This window comes from Maniola jurtina, chromosome 3, assembly GCF_905333055.1.
Source record: "Maniola jurtina chromosome 3, ilManJurt1.1, whole genome shotgun sequence".
Lineage (NCBI taxonomy): Eukaryota > Metazoa > Arthropoda > Insecta > Lepidoptera > Nymphalidae > Maniola > Maniola jurtina.
The window spans coordinates 10,004,125-10,026,604 of NC_060031.1; the positions used below are offsets into that span (position 1 = coordinate 10,004,125).

General features: G+C 35.5%; 1 protein-coding gene and 1 long non-coding RNA gene across 4 annotated transcripts in view; one reads left to right on the forward strand and one right to left on the reverse strand.

Annotated features, from left to right (window-relative positions):
- The window catches only part of LOC123880989 (partitioning defective 3 homolog), a 69,271-nt gene that overhangs the window by 6,013 nt on the left and 40,778 nt on the right, over window positions 1–22,480 (forward strand). The window contains exon 1 of one of the 3 annotated variants that reach the window (XM_045929473.1): window positions 21,625–21,752. The exons of the other annotated variants lie outside the window; for them this stretch is intronic. The gene's annotated coding sequence lies outside the window, so the exon portion shown is untranslated. Of the gene's footprint in view, window positions 1–21,624; window positions 21,753–22,480 lie in introns of those variants that run through there. 3 annotated transcript variants of the gene reach the window in all.
- On the reverse strand, window positions 930–20,396 carry LOC123880991. The gene is made up of 3 exons (XR_006799388.1): window positions 20,385–20,396; window positions 18,932–18,937; window positions 930–1,100 (listed from the first exon to the last, which is right to left on the reverse strand). It is a non-coding gene; the product is annotated as an uncharacterized LOC123880991 (long non-coding RNA).

The following is a 22,480-nucleotide window of genomic DNA, read 5'->3' on the forward strand; positions in this document are numbered from 1 at the left end:
CCCGCTCCGTTCGCGTGGATATAGGTTTTTAAAAATCCCGTGGGAACTCTTTGCTTTTTCGGGGATAAAAAGTAGCCTATAAGTATGTTAATAATATTAGTGTGATTGACGTTGAATGAAACTACGTTTGTACATAGCGAGTGACAGAGAGCCCTCTGTTAATTCTTCAATTTGGTCTCGTTATTGCGTGGGTATTGCGTCGCCAGGTCTTACTCATGCACACGTGCATCGCCGGTCACGTTCATGTCCAATTCTGCGACAAACGACAATCCGCCCGTTTTGGCTCCACCATACCTAAGTAGGTACCTTCGAGTTTCGACCAGTCCAAGCTCTTTATCAGTCGAAATTTGATCTGTCGTTGATAATTTATGCAATGAGTTTGTGTGAGTTATTGACTATACAACTGTACTATATTGCTGAATATACAAGATATATTAAGTAAGTAGGCACCTAGTTATGTAAGTACTTAATGTATCTCGTATTATAATGAACCTCTCGTCACTTACGATTAAGAATCTTGTAGGTGCCTAGTGCCTACCTACCTATTGCTTTATAAGTTCCATTACATACACTATAACGGAGAGTTAAGGATAAAATATGAGATATTTGCAGTTAATTATACATAGTTTATTTTTAAATTTTAAGGCTTCATTCATGTAGTATTTAAAGCTTGAGTTTCACAGATAGCTCTAAATATTTATAGTTAGATTCGCGTATTTAAAAACTTAAATTACCTATGACATCAAGTTTTTTTACTTGATTGGCTCTTTCAGAAAATAGGTAAGTAGGTATGTATTGTTAAAATCAAAAGATTTCCAGGCTCTTCGAAATGGCTTTCAAGTTTCAAGTTCCAACAAAAAGTAACTCTTTCGTGAATCTTACTGTTTTGTAGGCATTCCAATTCGTATTGCCAATAATAGTATCGTCAATTATGGTACGACTCCACTATTGGGATTCGGAAAATGATTCGAGATCGGGCACACGATAGTTCGGCATTCGACAAATCAACTGGCCACACTATTCAGGATATGGCGAATGTTTTGTATTTGACCAATTTTTAAATAAGTTTGGCAAATCAGCCGGCTGGCAGACGCGACGTTCTATGACAGCAAATAATCCTCTCTGTGGTGGATTAGATTTATCCCGGAAAAACAAAGAGTTCCCGCGGGATTTATAAAATCTATATTTACGCCAACCATTCGGATTAGCGTGGATGTGCGGAACGATACATTTACCGCCCGCCGGCCACACGATTCGCGATATCACGAAACATTTACCGAATTCCGATAGTGGAGCCGAAGGAACGTTTGATTACTGGAAGTGGCAGTGGCTAGTGACTCACCGTAGTCGATGCCGTAAACATCACAATTAGCTACGCGTCTACGTGTACATAATGTTTGATTATCGTTAGCTTTTGCGTATTTGGATTATTAATTAGACTTGGCAGAGCAGGTTCTTACATCGGTGTTGTTTCAAAACAGTTGTTTTTTTTAAGTTTTATGCTTATTTCATATCTAATTTTTGTTATACCAGATTAGATTTTGCAACGTTTGCATCAAGGGACGGAATCAAATTGCTGAATTTTGTATTGCTATCCAAAAATTTATCCCATCAGTTGAATAGAATAGCTGTTTACGAGTATTAGGCACCTACTACTATTCGTTATGTAATCCTTGTGGTTATTCTGGTGGTAGCTCTTAAAATAATAAGGCTTATTAATATATTCAAAATACTTAATTAAAATTGAACTAAGTAAACTAATGAGGAAAATAAACTTGTGAAGTCAAAACTTCTAAAAGGATTCACAATACTGACCTCGTGCCTTTGATACCCACCTATGAGATATTATCTACGGCTACTTACATAGTATAGAACTTAAAAAAACTTGAATACCGTGGATACCCATTGTTTGGTATTAGATTTTTATAAAAAATGTAATAATTAATACAATGTAGTTAAGTAGGTATGTTGACTACTTACTTACCTATTTATTCAAAAGTACTTCTAAAAGTTTAATTGAATAAAAAAATATTTTTATTTATTTTCCAAGCATCATACGAGTATTAGACAAAAGGTTCCAAAACTGCTGGTTCCGAGTGATGCGATATAGTCTGTGCCTTTAAAGTTTATAACTTTTGTAACTCTTAAGAACTTGACTATACTCTACCCATGCACTTTGTACATAATATTGCAACATTTTTATACGTTGAAAATTTAAACATCATAAAAAAGAATATTGCCTTATTTACAGTCAATATAGTCGATAAGAATAGGAACTTCTTGATTCGTTAAGCGGAAGTTCTCGAAACAAAAAGAGGAACAAAAACTAGCTATGTAGTTATATCTCCAGCATTACATGCAAAGAACAAGACACTCACCTGTTGTTCTCAGGTAGTTTTATAAACCAACCCAAACACGCCTTACACCCACTATTATTGAGAGTTTTTATAATCCCTCCTTTCTATAGAGACTTTTGTGTTATGGGAAAGGCTGGCTGCCATAAAAAGAAATTATTATTCCTCGATCGACGAAATTTGGTATCACAACTTTCCAAGGTTACGTTGAGGAATTTGGTATTATTTCTAGGTGATAGGTAACTTTTCGTAACGAAATTAAGTTTTGTAAATGAATGACTTTTAGGTAGGTTGGATTTGTATCCAAGCTTATATTAGATTGGGTTCTATTCTAGCCATACTGACCTATAAAATTAATAGGATGTAAAGACAGCTCTTACTTAAATAAAAGCTTAAAGATTAGAGATGAATTACTGGGTACCCTAGTTTTAAGTAGGTACACTTACCAGCAAATAAATGCGAAAGCGTGGTGTGCAGGTTTGTCCTTTAATCACGTCGCAACGAGTCAACATATCGACGTGATTTTTCGCATGGCTATAGTTAAAGACCTGGAGAGTGACATAGCCTACTTTTAATCCCGAAAAATTAAAGAGTTCCCGCGGGGTTTTTTAAAACCCAAATCCACGCGGATTAAGTCGCGATCATTAACTAGTTGATAATAAGTCATTCATTGATGTGATTCAATAGATCATGAATAAAACATAAAATACAAACAAAAAATTAAACAATCAAATAAGTAGGTCTTATTCTATTCGTTCTGGCTGCACTACAGTTTTTTTTTATAACTATTCAAGTCATACTTTGTTAATCATTGATGCTCTCCTAGTTTTTGTTGAAGAGCAACGAGACCAAGTTGACATGTGGGAAAGCTAAGCATGTACCTAGTATGTCTTTTCGATGGAGTGGTTTATATCCGCTCGCGAGTAATTGCGTCTGCACCGTCGGACGGATCACGGATAGGTGAGGTGGCATACAAGAGTGACAAGTCGTGATGTACTCAATTTGGGACATGGTTTTTTTTAAATCTTTAAAAAGAGTATTAGCCATGCTCCTCCTCCCATTTTCCCTCCAATGAAGCGTAAAGCTTGTGCCAGGAGTGGGTACGACAATAGGTCAATGGGTGGGGTTTGAATCGCCTACCTTTCGGAATTCAGTCCGCTCTTCAACAGTTGAGCTATCGAGGGTTGTTTATTTTATTTGTGATATGTTGAGACAAATAATTTGTATGCCATTTCGTCTAACAGACAGAATTTTGGACTCCATCCCTTATTAATAAAAAATTACAAACTAGGTAGGTACATAATGTGGGCATGGCTTCCACGCGTTAAATGTTTGAATAAAATTACGACAAAAAAACTACGTCTTACCTCAGAATACATAGTAGTACCGGTGTTACTCAGTACTAAAAAAATATAATGTACTTTTACTGTTATTTTTGTTTATTGGACATCTGAGCGTACATCAGACATCTGAAATTTAGTTTAAAAAAAAAAACAATTATTTTGAGTTACAATAATATTACCGTTATTTGGAAACTTGTTACAATTTGCCTTTACGTCCTGCAGAGATAGGAAAAAGGCAATAACTCTCTTCCGAGATGAGTGTTAGTAAGTATTATTATCTTAGTCGATGTAAACAGTTTTTTTTAGTTCTTCTTAAACATAATCATTCTATGCTACAATACAACTTATATTGAAACCTTGTTACAATTTATCTGTATGTCCTGCAAAGATAGGGAAGGATGGTGGCTCTTCAACTGTGGAATGCTGTCTTACCTGCGAGCCTTTTAGAGAATCATTGTAGGTTCTCGTCTAGTCCCGATCAATTCTCGTATTTTTTACTCAATCCTCGAAGCTACAACGACCGCGTATACAGACGTATTTCTAAACGTAGAATGAAGTGAAAACTCTATTTTATACGACGGATTTCTGTTGGTCAACCGTCTAATGGCAGTAATAATGTGGATTTGCATGACACGCAGCATGTAGCAATCGTAAAAATCTATGTTGGATGGTTTGAAAATACTTTTACTTGAAAATTAAAACAATGCAGCTGCCAAGATAAGTGAATGCCGTCTTTAAATTAAAGAAAAAAACCATGTCTAGATTGTAGTTGTCTTTAACTAACATGATAACTAAAACCCTTTGCAAAAAGACAGGCGATTTTGATTTTGGCAAAAGTTTACCACGTAGGATACCGAAGTAGGATAGGATGCAAGTTGGTGGCCAGCTAAGCCGCTTAAGCTACTCCAAGAGCACCGGATTACCCGTATGTGATTTACAAGGAACTATACATCCTGGAACGCGGGCATGTAAAGTGGAATGGCGTACTTTCTTTGCTGAAGCTCTGATTTCATTCTAAGAAGACTAAAAGGACGATAACATGCAAATCCTGGTTCTGAAGAAATCCCTTTTATGGTAGGGACTCGTACAGTTTATTTGTATATGTGACAGTTTTATTGCAAAGGAGTGTATAATATCATCATCTTCTTGGGATCTAAATACGCGATATTAACTGTGAAGAAAGGCTAAATAATTCACTTGATAGAATCTACGAGAGGGCTCTCTCCGTCACTCGTTTCCACTCGTTTCATACAATCGTAGTTCCAATTTCATTTGAATATTAAGCAACCAAAGTCCATGAAATTTTGCAGACATATTCTAGAAACTAATATCTATGTCTGTGGTTTTCCAGATTTCTGTTAAAATACTTGGTTTCAAAGTTACGCGGTCTTAAAAATTTTCATACAAATCTTTGAGCCCCTGTAATTTTAAAACTACATATTTTTAGAAAAATCTAAAACACCACAGAATAATGCTTAATGATGCTTAAAATTCAAATGAAATTGGAACTACGATTATATGAAACGAGTGGAAACGAGTGACGGAGAGAGCCCTGTTAATACTAACCCATATTAAATTAATGAATATGTATTGAGTGGCATTGAGAGGATTAAATTTTGAAGAGTATTACACTTTCCTTTCAATAACGAGTTATCAGTGAGCTCTGAAAGTACATCTTTGAATTTATATAATGACATAAGAGGCTTACCTATGGCATTGAATCATCGATGCATTGAATGGATAATTTTGAAATTGGTACACTTTGAACGTCAGTTTGGTTGAAAAATTAAATGCATACTCAGAAAGTACTTAAATATGAGCAATAAAATTTTCTAAAGCATCCTATTTGTTGGATATATTGCATTGACACTGTGAAGTGCAAATTATAAGTAGGTAGGTAGGTATCTATAACGTAATATTTATAGGTAGCTTTGAACCTGCCCTTATCGGTCAAAAACTGTGCTACATTCTTCCATACATGATTGATAAAATAGCATTAACATAAAATCAATAGCATAATAGATGGATGTGGGTTTGATAATATTATGTGCGCTGCTATACCTAACATTAAAATTATAAGCTGTATAGATAAGTAAATAAAAAACATACATACTACATAGACTGATGAACACAACACTCTTCGCGTTGCGCAGTCGTGTAAAAAGCATAATAATATGATATATTTTATGGAAAAATATTAAATTTTGAATAGATTGAAGTACATATTCAAAATAATCTCTGAACATTAAACCTCTGCATAACTGCATATTAAAGCAATAATTTGTATAGTTTCTTAAGTATCTATGTATTTTTTTCTGTAATGTGTGGGCTAAAGACTTCTAAATAAAAATAAGTAAATAAATAATACATAATATTATGATATAACATAAAAACAAAACACCCAACACATAACCTTAAAACATTGGCGCAGCACTACCGTGCATCCTAATCGTAAATTGTTTTGCACACAAAAAAATTATTTCTTGCTCTTTATTGGCAATAAAATATTTGTTCATGTAGTCTTGCATGCAAAATTTTGACCAATAAACATTGCCCAGTTAACCAGAAAACTGCTTTTCTTTTATATCGAGGTAGACAATAATTACTCCGAATACAATAGGTTCAAACATTAGGTAACTCTGTTCTTTGGCATCAAACTTTTTGCACAAACACAATACCTACCTACCACCAAATACTAAAAAAAAACCTTCATTCAGTGTTGGGCCTTTATAACATGAGAGTCCATAGGCAATTTTAAGGGAATTTTGACAAAACTGAAAGTTTTTAAGGTTGATGTAATTCTGGACTCAGGTTCTCAGTAATTGTGATTGCGATGCGAACTATCAGCAGATTTTTTGTTATTGATTAACTAAGTTGATTGAGCATTTTTTAAATCAAAAAACCCTTTTTCGTCTAAAATTAAAAAAATGTGAACCCGTCACAGACCAGTTGGTAGGTCTAATTTGCCAAAATCAGGCAATGCAGGGCTTTACCAAATTAATATTATGGGGCTCTACCAACTTTCTGCTTTTGCCAAATGCCTTATCACATAATAGCTATGGGTGGCTATAGGCTCAGAGCCAAGTATTCCTGAGTTGTGATGGTTGTGGATAAAAAATGAACAATAGGTAGACCGTACGTGCGACGGGCTTGAGTACCTACCTTCTTACCTGGCGTTTCAAAATGTTTAAAATTCATACCTGCTTTGTTCCCGTACCACGCGTTAGTAACACGATATCGTGTTTTATTAAACGCATGTGTAATTGAAACTGGCAGACAAAACAAGGAAATATAGGTCTGTTTTAACTACATATAACTAAAAATATGCACAAAGTCGATTTTACGAGAAAAAGTATGTACCTACTACCTGTTCGATGTAGGTAGTACCTACATATAGGTACAGCGTAGGGTGCTTAAGTAATAACTAATAGCATATCAAATATCCAAAATCGTATTCAATATTCGTAAGGTACCTACATATTTATTTATTACTAAACGTAGTTATTAGTGCACATAATAATTTCCTGTTTTAGTTTAATATTTAGGTTAAGAGGAAAGCCAATGCGAATGACATAGACGATTTCACCTTCAAACTAGCAATTTTGACATGTCATGACCCTCTATTGACAATTAATCAAGCAGACATTTCAATCTGCGAAATTTACGCGGACTTTTAGTATTTTGACGTAGGAGGGTAAAAGATCCAGTACATGAACGAATAAGGACTACCCTGACATTGACCTAAAATTAAGGTATATGAGAATCGTTCTATATATAATTTTTATATTTTGTGTGTCTGTACACAGTAGGTATACAATCTTAAATTATTTAAATATCAAAAAATCAAATAAAATGCGTGGTATTAATTATTATAAATTATTTTATTTAACAAAAGGATAAATTGCCAGTAAATGAACTGGGAATTTCAGTGAATGAACGAACTCTATCTAGTGCATAAACTCTTGATTCCTATTAATAAATAAATTCTTAAATATATTTTCGGCTTGGAATTCAAAAAAAATTGTCAGATTTTCACAGTTTTTGACTTATTGTATATTTTTTCTACATTTTGCGCGATAAATCAAAAACTATTTTACATAATAATAATAAATAAAACCTGTTTTAGAATGTATAATAGAGCCCTTTCTGTATAATAGAGAAAATGAAACTTAATGCCCATGTTGCACCCAAGTCGCTGGAAGTGCAACATCAGCTGCTGAATGTTTTGAGAGTAGTGAGAACAATATACCGTAACACATGTTATCAGATTTGTTCCTTTGAGCCGAGAAGCCACATGTTCTGATGCTTTTTAGACAATCTAAGATCTCTCATTAAGTGGTCCAAAGCATTTTGATTGAATAGTCTAAGTTGAGATGTAAAAGTCACTACATCGTCACTACCTTCTGAAAGTTCTTGAAGTAGATTGGAGGTACTGGGTTGGGGCTGAGGTACAGATTTATCACCAGAAGTCAGAATCGTTCTAATTGTAGACTGCAAGTTACAATAGAGTCGCTTGGAACAATTTTTTTGCTGTTTCTTCTGGTTATATTCACAATGCAGAAATAATATTTATGAGCCTCAATAGCTCAACCGGTAAAGGAGTGAACTGAAAACCGAAAGGTTGACGGTTCAAACCCCGCCCGTTGCACTATTGTCGTACCTACTCCTAGCACAAGCTTGACGCTTAGTTGGAGTGGAAAAGGGAATATTAGTCATTTATCATGGCTAATATTCTTTTTTAAAAAAAAAAAAAAAAAAAAAAAAAAAAAAAAAAATCATCATGGTGTTTAGATGGGTCGCGCCAAATTATAATACTTTTTTTTAGTAAAAGTAGGGTCTATTCTTATTTGCTCATAAACGCAATGAGGAAATACAGCTTCCACATATAAAAATTTGGAGTCCAAGCCTTGCTGTTAGCTGCTAATGGGTTCTCAAAGTAGCCCGAGTATGCTTGTTTTACAAAGTTGGACACACTTGCACGACATTCTTTAATACGTACTCGCCACCAAATGGTACAAAAATGATTGGAATAACTTGCAGATGTTCTTCTTGATGTTAACACCTCGATAAATTTTGGAAATTACTTGTCTGATCCAAATCCAAATGAAAAAAAATCCAAATCGGTCCAGGCGTCTTTGAGTAATCGGGGAACATACATTAAAAAAAAAAGATAACGAGGAATTCAGAACCTCTTCCTTTTTTTGAAGTCGGTTAAAAATATTTTTTAAATTTTGGTAACAGTTTCCTTTTTTGTGATGCCAGGGAGCTCTAAATATCGATTTTGAACGAAATCGGTCAATTAACAAAGAATTTCAAAATGGCGATGACTTTTTTAAATTTTGGTAACAGTTTCTTATTTTGTGATCCCGGGAGCTCTAAATATCGATTTTGAACGAAATCGGTCAATTAATAAAGAATTTCAAAATGGCGTCGACTTTTTTAAATTCTGGTAACAGTTTCCTTTTTTGTGATCCCAGGGAACTCTAAATATCGATTTTGAACGAAATCGGTCAATTAACAAAGAATTTCAAAATGGCGTCGACTTTTTTAAATTTTGGTAACAGTTTCTTATTTTGTGATCCCAGGGAGCTCTAAATATCGATTTTGAACTAAATCGGTCAATTAACAAAGAATTTCAAAATGGCGATGACTTTTTTAAATTTTGGTAACAGTTTCTTATTTTGTGATCCCGGGAGCTCTAAATATCGATTTTGAACGAAATCGGTCAATTAATAAAGAATTTCAAAATGGCGTCGACTTTTTTAAATTCTGGTAACAGTTTCCTTTTTTGTGATCCCAGGGAACTCTAAATATCGATTTTGAACGAAATCGGTCAATTAACAAAGAATTTCAAAATGGCGTCGACTTTTTTAAATTTTGGTAACAGTTTCTTATTTTGTGATCCCAGGGAGCTCTAAATATCGATTTTGAACGAAATCGGTCAATTAACAAAGAATTTCAAAATGGCGTCGACTTTTTTAAATTTTGGTAACAGTTTCCTTTTTTGTGATCCCAGGGAGCTCTAAATATCGATTTTGAACGAAATCGGTCAATCAACAAAGAATTTCAAAATGGCGTCGACTTTTTTAAATTTTGGTAACAGTTTCTTATTTTGTGATCCCAGGGAGCTCTAAATATCGATTTTGAACGAAATCGGTCAATTAACAAAGAATTTCAAAATGGCGTCGACTTTTTTAAATTTTGGTAACAGTTTCTTATTTTGTGATCCCAGGGAGCTCTAAATATCGATTTTGAACGAAATCGGTCAATCAACAAAGAATTTCAAAATGGCGTCGACTTTTTTAAATTTTGGTAACAGTTTCTTATTTTGTGATCCCAGGGAGCTCTAAATATCGATTTTGAACGAAATCTGTCAATTAACAAAGAATTTCAAAATGGCGTCGACTTTTTTAAATTTTGGTAACAGTTTCTTATTTTGTGATCCCAGGGAGCTCTAAATATCGATTTTGAACGAAATCGGTCAATTAACAAAGAATTTCAAAATGGCGTCGACTTTTTTAAATTTTGGTAACAGTTTCCTTTTTTGTGATCCCAGGGAGCTCTAAATATCGATTTTGAACGAAATCGGTCAATTAACAAAGAATTTCAAAATGGCGTCGACTTTTTTAAATTTTGGTAACAGTTTCTTATTTTGTGATCCCAGGGAGCTCTAAATATCGATTTTGAACGAAATCGGTCAATTAACAAAGAATTACAAAATGGTGCCAACTGTTTTAAGTTTTGGTAACAATTTCCTGTTTTGTGATCCTAGGGATCCTCAGATATTGATTTTGAACAAAATCTATGACAGTTCAAGAAAATAGATTTTAAACACTATTTAAATTATTATCATTAACATTAAATTAAATGAAAACACGACGCGCGACGTGTACTGCAGCCCCTGAGCTTGAGCACAGGCCGAGCCGGTATAAACCGATTTCTCTCCGTACGCGACGTAGCGCCTGTGCTCAAGCACACACGCGCAATTAACGCAAGCTTGTAGTAGTGTACCTATCGTAGCGCGCTTGTATGAAGCTTTGACTCTGTTCGCTACTCATGTGGTTATACAACGCAATACCACACTCACAAACACTCGTACAAACATACAGACAAGTATATACTCACACACACTCACACACACACATGGACGCACGCACACGCACTTTTGAACGGTTTGAACGGAACACGGTTTTGAAATTGAAATTGAAAAAAGTGTAATAATTTGTAAGAAAATATTTAAAAAAGGTATATCAGCCGGTTTTTTATTCCAGCTCTTAATACATGTAAAAACGTCCAATCTGTTAATTTACTTGAGCCTTTACCCTAGTACCTAATTATATCGACCGCCCCATATCAAAACAAAGTAAATGTCATTTTTCCGAAAATCGTTTTATGTCATAAGCCTAACTTTCATAGTATGTCCCGTTGTATTGTAAGGACACCCACATTAAAGTAAAATTAAAAGCTAGTAAGTCGCTTTGACCATTTTAAAACATAGTAAGTCTATGAACTCGCTAGGTTTTTTATAGATTAATGCGCCTTACTAAGTTTTTCAAAGGAATTAGATTAAATAAAATAAATATCACCCATTATCTAAATACCATGTCAAAACAGTAAATACTTAATAATGCATTAAAACTTAAAAGTAAGATAGGAAAAGTCAATGACCTCTACATGTCAACTGTTAAATATGGTTTGCAAGGGAAATACTTTGCATACTTACATAATGTTTTTAGGGTTCCATATCTCAAAAGGAAACACGGGACCCTTATAGGATCACTTTGATGTCTGTCTTTCTGTCCGTCTGTCCGTCTGTCGTGTCTGTCAAGAAAACCGATAGGGTATTTCCCGTTAACCTAGAATTATGGGCAGGTAGAGAGGTCTCAACTCTCATAGCCCAAGTAAAGGAATAAATCCGAGAACAAATTTCGTGATTCTAGATCAACGGGAAGTACTGTATAGGTTTTCTTGACGGACAGACGGACAAATGGACAGACAACAAAGTGATCCTTTAAGAGCTCCGTTTTTCATTTTGAGGTACGGAACCCTAAAAAAGAAAATGATGCACATGTAATGAATAAATGTGTAGGCCAGTCTTCACACTAAAATATTTAAACCCCTTTAATTTAAAAACTGTCATAGCCTAGTGGTTAGAACGTCCGCCTCCTAATCGAAGGTCGGGGGTTCGATCCCGGAATCACGCACTACTAACTTTTCAGTTATGTGCGTTTTAAGCAATTTAATATCACTTGCTTTAACGGCGAAGGAAAACATCGTGAGGAAACCTGCATACCTGCAAGTTTTCCATGTTCTCAAAGGTTTGTTCCTAAACTTCTCTTGAATTTAAACCACTAACTAGGTTTTGATCTGAGAAAGAAATTTGACATTAATTGACAAAATTGAGAGACCTAAGCTTGTATAAGAACACAGAAGTGTCATAATTCGTGTTCACTTTGCCTAACGTCTCTCGGAGAGCAGAGAGAGATTTAAACTGTTTCTTATAATCACTGGCCATATTTCAAATGCGAAAGTGTGTTTGTTGGTTTAATATTCAATCACGCTGCAACGGAGCAACCAGTCGACGTAGTTTTTTGCATGGATACATTTAAAGACCTTGAGAGTGACATCTCTCTCCGCATCGTATTCTTTATTATGAAACACGGCCGCCGAAATGGCGTTCCAACCTTTAGGCTCTCCCCATTGCCCGCAGCATGAATCTGAGCTTTCTTATGATGGTTATATTATGTACATATAATATCTCATAAGAAATCTCTAACACACAATCCAGCTAAGTAGGTCCAATTTCAAAAAAAGCTAGCTAGCCGACAAATCTAACTCAGTTAGGCAGCCTTCGGGAACCTTCGAGATGTCTCTCGTCCAAAATTCCTCAATGCTTGAAGACCCGTCTTTGAATAGTGCATGATGTCAGTGATGAAAAATGGATCCGAAATATAGGTCTTTTTTTGTACACAGGAAATGCCTGACGCATACACCTCCGTCATGTGGGGCTTGCACCAAACTTGCACTACTACGAAATCCATTTCGGAACACGGCGCCCGAAACGAGGCGCGCTATCTCCTAAAAAACATAGGTATAATACCTATTTAGAACACTTACTATCTGTCATCATAATCTATGACAACCTCCGAGTATTTACCTGGTAAAACCGTAACTTTAGAATAAATTTTAGTATATAAGCAGGCTTCATTTAGAAATGAAAAAATCCCTATTTTATTTTTCAACGATTATAAACACAACTTTCATTCAAAAATAATAAGCTTAAATTCATTTTAAATAATATTTTGCGACGAAATGACGCGCACAGTCCTTCCGCCATGACAGTCCAGTGGACACTGAATTCCATAGAGCGCCTGCAAGAAAATAAATAGCACAGGAAGTTTTTTGGTTAGTTTTAGATTATTTAAGAAATGAAAAACATTTAGTATAAAACTAACAGTTCAAATTGATTGCTAAACCTAAACATATCATTTTCTGGAGGTTGGCTTCAAAGTATCAAGATGTTAAAGAAAATTTTTACAGAACAAGTTGCGAACAGCAATGTTTTCAACTTGTTTTTTTTATTTATTGGGATAATGTATACTAAATTAAAAGAGGCCCTTATAATCTTCACAAACTGAAGTTTTTAATTGCATGTATTTAATAGCTGTTAATGCTTTAGAAAAATAAACAATTTACTTCAAAGTACAGCATTTTTGCGATTTGTCAAATAGCAATTACCTTAAAACGATTACTTATATATTCTTTAGGTACCTTCGTGTATAATGCAAGCAATTATGACGCAGTAACTATACTTAGGTGTTATATATGTATACCTAGGCTTAGAAAAAATAAAATATTATATAGCGTATCTAAGGTAGGTACATGAGTGGCCTGAATAATAATATAATGATTCAAGCAATTACTCATCGAGGAAATTCACAACATTGTTTCTTTGCGGTCTGTATTCTTTCTGGCCCACATTAACAGCTCAAAATCAATTTATTTTTTAATAATTTGCAACGAAACGGTAACAAAAGTTTTTTCTTTACTTTATATCAGCATTTTCGTAACTAAGATGTCTTCACCAAATTACGTTTTCCCGAGTCGAGCGACCTTCTCTAAGAATTTCCTATAAAATATTTTGCTAGTTGCGCCAGCGCATCTAAGCGCCGCGCACGCCGGCTAAACAACGATGTCCCAAGTAGAAAACTGGATGGTTGACAAACTTTTTCAGCTACCAAAGTTTTGGTGTTTGGCCATTACGGAAGGTAAAGGTCAAATACCAATAGTATTCAAGTATTAAGGCAGCTTCGATTAGGTATGATGGCAGTCGCTCCGTGTAAAAAATAAAAACTTGTAGCTTGTCAAATCAGCTTAGACAAAAAGACCGGCCAACCTCCAGGAACATGTTATGGCGAAGGTACAATAGGGGAGTTAAATTAATCACTCTCATTTTCTCCCACGATGCTCGGTCACCCTCGGCTGGCCACCCCGCAGATTCACTCACTGGAATGAAACTAGCGAACCGGCCAACAGTCAAAACACTTTCCGGCCTCGACGAATTTCCGCCGCTAACGAAAGTGGTCCCACTGGTGTACATAATACAGGTATATTAAGCTGCGTAAGTGTAATTTTTTTGGTTGTTTGAACTACCTTTAAAGAGTTTTATTATTTAGTTTAAACTACTTACTTATTACCTACCGAAGGCTGATTCATCCAACGGCAGTTTATATTATGCTTATCATACTGACACGATCAAGTTTACATGATCAAACCTCAAGCCTCGGACTGCATCATTATCATTATGATCAATCTATCGTCGGGCCACTACTAAGCACGGGCCTCCTCTCAGAATAAGAAGGGTTTAGGCCATAGTCCACCAGTCTGACCAAGCTGGTTGGTAGACTTCACAAACCTTTGAGATCAATGGATGCAGGCATGCAGTTTTCCTCACGATGTTTTCCTTGAACTGCAATCGGACGATATTATACTTGATAGGCAGTTTGCACTTTGCATACTAGGTTCGCACTTATGTACGTAGCGTGAATTTCATCAAATGAGTAAATTGTGTTATTTTTGGCTAAACAAAATCAAAATTAGCCAACCAACTTGACGTGTCATTGCTCATAAAAAAAGGAAAGTAAAATTGTCCATTTCGTAATCCATCACTATGTTGCACCGGTCACGCTGTCACTAGACATTTTACTTCGCTGGTCGTATGAAGGCCTGGACATACACAAAGCGTAAGGGCGGCGACGCGCGACGGCAGATGCAGCCTCCTTCTCACACTGAACACGTGTGCAAGGAAGATAATGCCCGTAGGAAGGTTGTTCAAACTGTGGAGAGCGGAGCAACAGCGCAACTCAATTCCTCAGCGCGATATCACAGATAGGCAGGGTAGTATTAACGTTTAAAACGAATGCAGTTTTGAATATTAAAAAGACAGTAAATACATATATTTTAGTTTAAAACAGATTTTTTTAAACATGACGTTCTGTTATTTTTTTTAAATTAAAAAAAAAAAATTGTCCAACCCTGAAAATTGGAGTAGCGTTGGACACGTAGTCGCGTATCGCTGCCACTGCGCGTTGTGTTTATCCAGGTTTTGACCACTGACCGTAGGTTGTATGTGTGGTCGCTTGCCATGAATGTCTTTAATGAGTTCGTCTACCTTGTAAGGCGATAAAAGTATTATTTAATTTAATATGAAATTGGGAAAAAGTTGCCACATAAATAAATTTACATTTTATAGCAACTTCTTAATATGGTAAGAGTTCTAGAGAAAACGATAAAATGTTTACGATTTTCCAAGGTTAGTTTTACTTTTTAGGTTTTCAAGGTTTGTTTACTAAGAAGATCTAGGCGTTTTTGGCTCTGAGATAATAATTAGTAGATAAGTAAATATTTGGCTGTGGTTAATTAATACTTATTATTTTATCGTACGTAACCTACAGCTATCCTTATCAATATTAACATTTAAAGAAAAATAATAAAAATAAAACTTTAGTCATTAAAGTTGCCCTCGCATGTAGATGCAACCTAGGTTGCTAAGCTTTGTGTGCTTTACTTAATGATTTCACAGAAGCGCCTCACTGGAACATGAAAGCTAGGCCAAGAAAAAAGCAAGGTCATGATAACACCGATACCGTGTCTACTTGTCTAGTTTTCACAAATCTCTATTGAGTATTGTTCCGTTGGGAAATCACTCGCGTTTCTAATACGTTGAACAATATACAAGCGATATTCTCTGTGATATGATATCCATAAAAAAATGTGTATCATGATTCATGAATAATTTTATTATTTCTTCTGAATCTTCGATACGAGCCTTTGCTCATCATTGCGCGGGGGCATTCGAGAGTGAAAGCTTAGGACAAAGTCTACCACGCTGGCCCAGTACGGATTAGCAGATTTCACGCACCTTTCAGAACAGTATGGAGAACTCTCAGGCATGCAGGTTCTCTCACGATGTTTCCTTGAACACATGACTCCGAAAAGATAAAGGTGCTCGATATCGAACCCATGACCTCTCGAATAGAAGACGTACGTTTTAACCACTAGGCTATCAAATCAAATGTTTATTACATTGATACAAATAGGTTTATTTAATTAGTAAAATATGAAAAACAAAAGCATTGTGCGCGCGCAGTAGGACCTGCTGAAAGGTTGCTATGCCATCATACCTGTACTACAAAAATGTATGTAACCTAGTAAAGCATTCTGATCCAACCAATGGGTTCCAACTCTAGATTATTCATGAGCTTACGAAAAACTATTAGTAGGCATTATATCCAGTCTATCAAAAGTTTATTTAACTATTATTATAGAAAGTTATTTAACAAAAGCAAAAATAACCGTTTGTAGTGTATTGTTGTAGTGTTAGACACGAAACTGGGTTTCATGGCGAAAATTGCGGTTGCCAATTAATTGTAGGTCAATACACTTTGTTACACATTCGTATTTAGTTAGATTGATCGCACACCGCAAGAGTCGCATCGAAGCATGATAGAAAGCAACCCAAGCATATTTGCGATTGACGTCAGTAGCACGAGTAGATCGCATCGGAGTTGCTGAACTATTGGATGTTTCAGATTCGACTGAGTTAATAAATTGAATTATCTCTTGTTGAAATCTAGTGGGAAGTGGGAACACCGCTGAAGGCAGCTGGTTCCACAGATATTTTGGTTGACTCATGTTTCTAAAGACACTCCCAATTTCAGTACTGAAAAATGCATTGCGTGCGGCTCGTGCGGCTGTTGCGGTATTTTGCGATCATTGCATCAGATGTAATAAGGTTTGCATAGCAATTTATGTAAATAGCAAGTGAGCGTAAAATGCCTCAGCGGGTAATCGATAAAGCGGCAATGGCTTGGTTACCGTGGACACGAATCAATAAAGGAATTTTGGCCCCTAGTAGGTAACTAGGTAACTACTTCACCGACATACCTGCACCAGACTATTCTGTACTCTCATTTATATGACTGAGACTTCATATTATAATGGCTATGTGACGAAAGGTTCAATTTTGATTTTTGCCATTTCCTCGGACCCCCAACGTTTATTGCTTCTTCAAACTATATGTCACCCCTGTCCCTGACATGTACAGTCCTTGGACCCATTGCTGCCGTCGTGAGTAATGTTGATAGGTCCATAATAACAACCAGGTACTAGGTACAGCTAATAGATCTAGGGAATTCTGTGCTCAAAGTTAGGTATGACAGAATGACTTGGTTTGGGTATGTGTATCGACTCACCTCCTACCCGGTATTTTTGCTTACAATATCTATGTAGGTAACTATGTAGAACCGATTGAGTCGGTATAAATTCTAACACCTATTACACAATGGGCATTGGTATAATAAACTTGTTCTGTTGAGTAGCATAGTAGGTAGACGTACCCTACCTATAGGAGGCAGGTACAACGAACTCGTGCCTTGTCACAGTAATCCCATAAAGAATTTACCTAGCTGTGTACCTACATATTATTAAAAGGTAACATTAGGTACATATATGCAATAGGTAAGCCATAGGGCAGTTAATAATGCGTTAGCAGAAAAACACTTATGGGGTTTCTATAGGAATTGATTTTTCCCTCTGGCAAGTAAGCTGTGCATTCCTTTGGTTTTGTAACGTATTAAAATAAAAGGCATATTTTCTTTGGTTCTCTATGGTATGTAATGGGTGCCTTTTTATAAAATATTTGTGTACATTATAGGTAAAAGGTACACAGGTCCCTACATCTAACAGAACGTTTCAGGAGAATAGTAATTAATACATTCATATTTGAAGAAGGAATATCGGTTACTGAATCAGTGACAGTCTAAAATCAAAAAACTTGGCTGGACACAGCCCTGTGTCCAGTCGTAATTATTTATATAGTAGGTACATACTATGTTAGGTAGGTACAGGGTACCTACTTAACTTAGCTATAATCACAGGTGAGGAATTTCCTCATCCGTGGGTATAATATAAAGGAAAAATATGTACCTACCTATCTATTGTGTTATATTATTGGAATTTAGAATAGGTACGAGTAGGTACATAAGCCTTCTTCGTGAAGTGTTCTGAATGATAGCGAGAAACGTATTGATGCACTCAAGTTGTAGGTAGTTTCTGCGTGAAGTTTGCACAGACAGACAGACGATGTTTTAACTCTACCTTGGTAAGTACTGTATATCTATAAATGCTTTTACTGAGTATAATTTTCAAAATACTGTACAGAAATCGTCCAGTTGCAGTTTTATTTTGTGAGATAGTTTGCAACATTGACTTGATATCTATCAAATCTATGGTTTGCAACTATTGCAACTACTAAGTGAATCCTGATCTAATAAGATATCACTCACTATGTTCATATTTTCTCTATATAAATACCTATTTACTTACTTGTGCCATCTAGTGCCAGCTTCAGTAAAATAGTAGTTTTACATACATATAATTTTATTTATTGTATAACGTTAGTAGTAACAGTAAGTTTAGAAGGTATCTTCTAATAAGAACTTATTTTTAAATCGATTCTACACTTTTAGCACAGTCAGTATTAAAAATAATTTTGAAATAAATGCACGTTTTCACAACATGGCGTTAGATGACATAGAAGTTAGAACCTTTGTTTACTGTACTATGTTGTAGTGAACAGCTGAAAATCTAGATGGCGTTAGTCGCTTTCATAATATTTTTTCGGTAATTCCTTTTTAACCCCCGACCCAAAAAGAGGGGTGTTATAAGTTTGACGTGTGTCTCTGTGTATCTGTGTATCTGTCTGTGGCATCGTAGCGCCTAAACGAATGAACCGATTTTAATTTTTTTTTTTTTGTTTGAAAGGTGACTTGATCGAGAGTATTCTTAGCTATAATCCAAAAAAATTGGTTCAGCCGTTTAAGAGTTATCAGCTCTTTTCTAGTTTTCTTGTAGAAAAGAAGGTTAGATAACCGTTAGGTTCATAATATTATGTCAATTGACAAATGTCAAGCTGTCAAGATGGACGTTGCCTAAATACATAATTATTTATTTGAAAATGATGTTTTTGAAAACTCAGATACTTTAGATCGTAGGCGCGGAATAGTCCAAGAAAATCGGTTCAGCCGTTTGAAAGTTATCAGGTCTAGTTACTGTAACCTTAACTTGTCGGGGGTGTTATAAATTTTTAATTTGCACTTGTTAGGACACTCTACCCGTATTTTCTGTTTTCATATCTTTGATTGCTTAGCTGACTGCGCTTTGTTTGCACTGACTTTTAGTATCTCTATGGTCTCTAGAAAACATGACTCCTGTCTCTAGAAGTCCTAGTTACCATAAATAAATTATATTATGACTCAGTCAGGACTGAGTCATAATAATTAGTAGTAGTAGTAGTAGTAGGAGTAGTAGTTGTAGTAGAGATTCTTAAAGTAAGTGCAAACAAAGCGCAGTCAGCTGAGCAATCAAAGATATGTAAATAGAAAATAGGGGTAGTAATAAAAAGGAATTACCTACAGAAAAATGACTTAATCTTAACTAATCATAAAATGATACTAAGTATTGACAAGTGAGCTACGACGTATACGGTCTATGTATCTCAACTCAATAACTCCAACCTAATGAAATAACTTTCACATTTTATCATAGGTATGTGTAGCAATCAGATATAACGCTCACTTTTTATTAATCTCTTCTAATCAGAAGATTTTTATAATCAAGTTATCTTATGTCTTATCTATATACCTACTCAAACTTGCGGGGTTTAGTGACCCAACTAAGTAACTTGTACGCTATTAGATGAAGACTATCGAAGATTAACTGCAGCGTAAAGCCATATTGATGTAAAAGGTGAAATGGGTATTTAATAATGTAATAGCTAGTTCCTCTGTCCATTGTCCTTGATAGCAACTGGATCAGGTCGACGGACACCCCGACCGTTCCGCTGGTCGCGTCGTCATGCTTTGCTTCATGCACAACACATAGTCACAAGCAAACTGTATCCTGCCCACTCACCCCATCCTTATTAAAGCATTTCGAATTATTAATGTTCGACTTTTACACGTACTCCTACACGTACCTATATTTCTTTGATCTAAAATAATGTTCATTTGAGCTATACAAGCAGAGCAATTAAAATGATTTTTCAATGTCTCCTCTAAAAATCTTAATTCATCTGGTATTTTTTTATATAATTAGCTATGACTACTAAATATACCACTGCATATACGTACTAGATATACTAGATGGTTCATTCGTTAATACATCGGCTGCATTTTTATTGTAAACTTGTCCATATTTTTCAGCCAGGATATTTTGTGTCCTTCCCAGGCCTATTTATACGAGTAGATTATTATTAGTTTTGATGTTATTATCTTGATATTTAAGATCCTACACTATAGGTTTCATTATTATGCTTCTTATTCAGACTTATCTAATTCCATAGATCCAATAGTTCCAGGACATTTATTTTATAAGGATTCAATTTTCGACTGATTTCACTAAAGATAGGCCGCTTTTCCCATTCACTGTAAGTGCCACTGAAAGGTGTTCTTGTATACCTGGTTAGTGGTTACCTTATCTATTGACCATAGGATGTATTTCGAAAAAGTTTACTTCCAGTTTCACTATTACTTTTCACCACGTCTAAATAAAATTAATCTACTCAATGCGTATGGATTTATGCGTAAGATTTCCGCACAAATATGAATGACGTACAGTTAATATTATAATTACTATTCATTACAGACATACCTAATAAACTAATCGTATTGCTTCCTCATTTCTACTTCGGTATCTCTAATTAAGATTGAGATGTGAAATGCTGCACTCAGTTCTCACCTCTCATTTCCTGTTACATCTTAATTTAATATAGGTACAATTAAAGCAAGAATGAATAGAGATCTTCTAGAATTTACTATTATTTCATCACATTCCAGTGCTTTCTTAATTTAATGTAGTAACGCTTAACATGCAGTTGGAAGTCCTTAGAGATCTATATCCAGCTGTGGACGTCCATCGGTTGATTCGACAGTGATGATGATGCAGTCGGAAGCATTCAGACAACAAAAGTTGGAGGAAGGTGACGAATCAGAACTTCGTTAACAATCTCTTCCATTCAAGTAAGAGTACCAAAAATATGATCGTTTTATTACAAGCCTAGCAGGGCTTCTATCCACTTCTACCACTTTGAATGGCCAGGCTGATGCTGACCAAGGTGGACCCTGACCCTGTGGATATAATAATGGATTATTTATTGATATAATTTGGAAGGTTGGAATTTGTTTAAGTCAACTTCTCGCGAAGATATAATGAATTTTAATGATATCTCAGGTGTTTAATATGTGTAGAGTCGTGTGATTGTTTACACGGGGCGCAATGGCTCGGTTACCTCGAGGGGAGCGGAGGCGACCTGCCGAGTGCCGTCCCCCGCCCCGCGGTCCGACGCGACCGGCGCACGCGCAGAAAACTGAGCCAGTTGCCCGCCGCCGCCGCGCAGCCTCTTGTTTGTTTACATCCGCTATAATAAGTGACGTTCACCTTCAAAAAGCTTATCGAACATACTTTATACATACTCTAGAATACACATAATAGTGAAGTGCGTTAAGTTTCATTAATAGTGGAGTGATGGACGCGGACGTGGCAGTAATTGAAGGCATTATCACTTAGCACTGTTCAGCTAGTTAGGTATTTGTTAGCACAAAAGTTGCACAGTCCACCGCATAACGCAACCGATAGTGAAGGTTGAGACTGGGAGGTATTTTGCGTGTAAATTATCAAAAGTTATGGACTCTTAGATGTGGACTAAATATTATCTTAGAGATTGTCGTGTTTATAATTTAATTATAAAATTATTTTATTAAATAAGACACCATCAGTTTTACATGTCTTTTATTATGTATCTTTTTTTACTGTCATTACATGACGAAGGAATATTAACATACAAAAGAGGTTTGTTATTAAAAAAGATCCTAATACAACATCTCCCTTTTTTACTCAGGATACCTAACCGGAGGTCGAATCACACGACCATATGAAGTTGTATATAAAGATGGTTGTGGGGTTACTACAGATTCCAGATTTTCATTTTCATCTGGAATATAGAATGGTACAAAATTCAAAGGCTTTATATATATCCTATTTCTTACAAACATTCTCCCATTTTGACTTAATATCTTGTACGTTCTATCATAAATTTTTCCTTTAATAATCCCTTTTTTCCAAACTCTCCCTGTTTTAAAAAATACATGTTCTCCGAGCTCCAAATTTCTTAAATTAACTTTATTCCTGTTATAATAAAATCTGTCCTTTTCTTGTCTATGAACT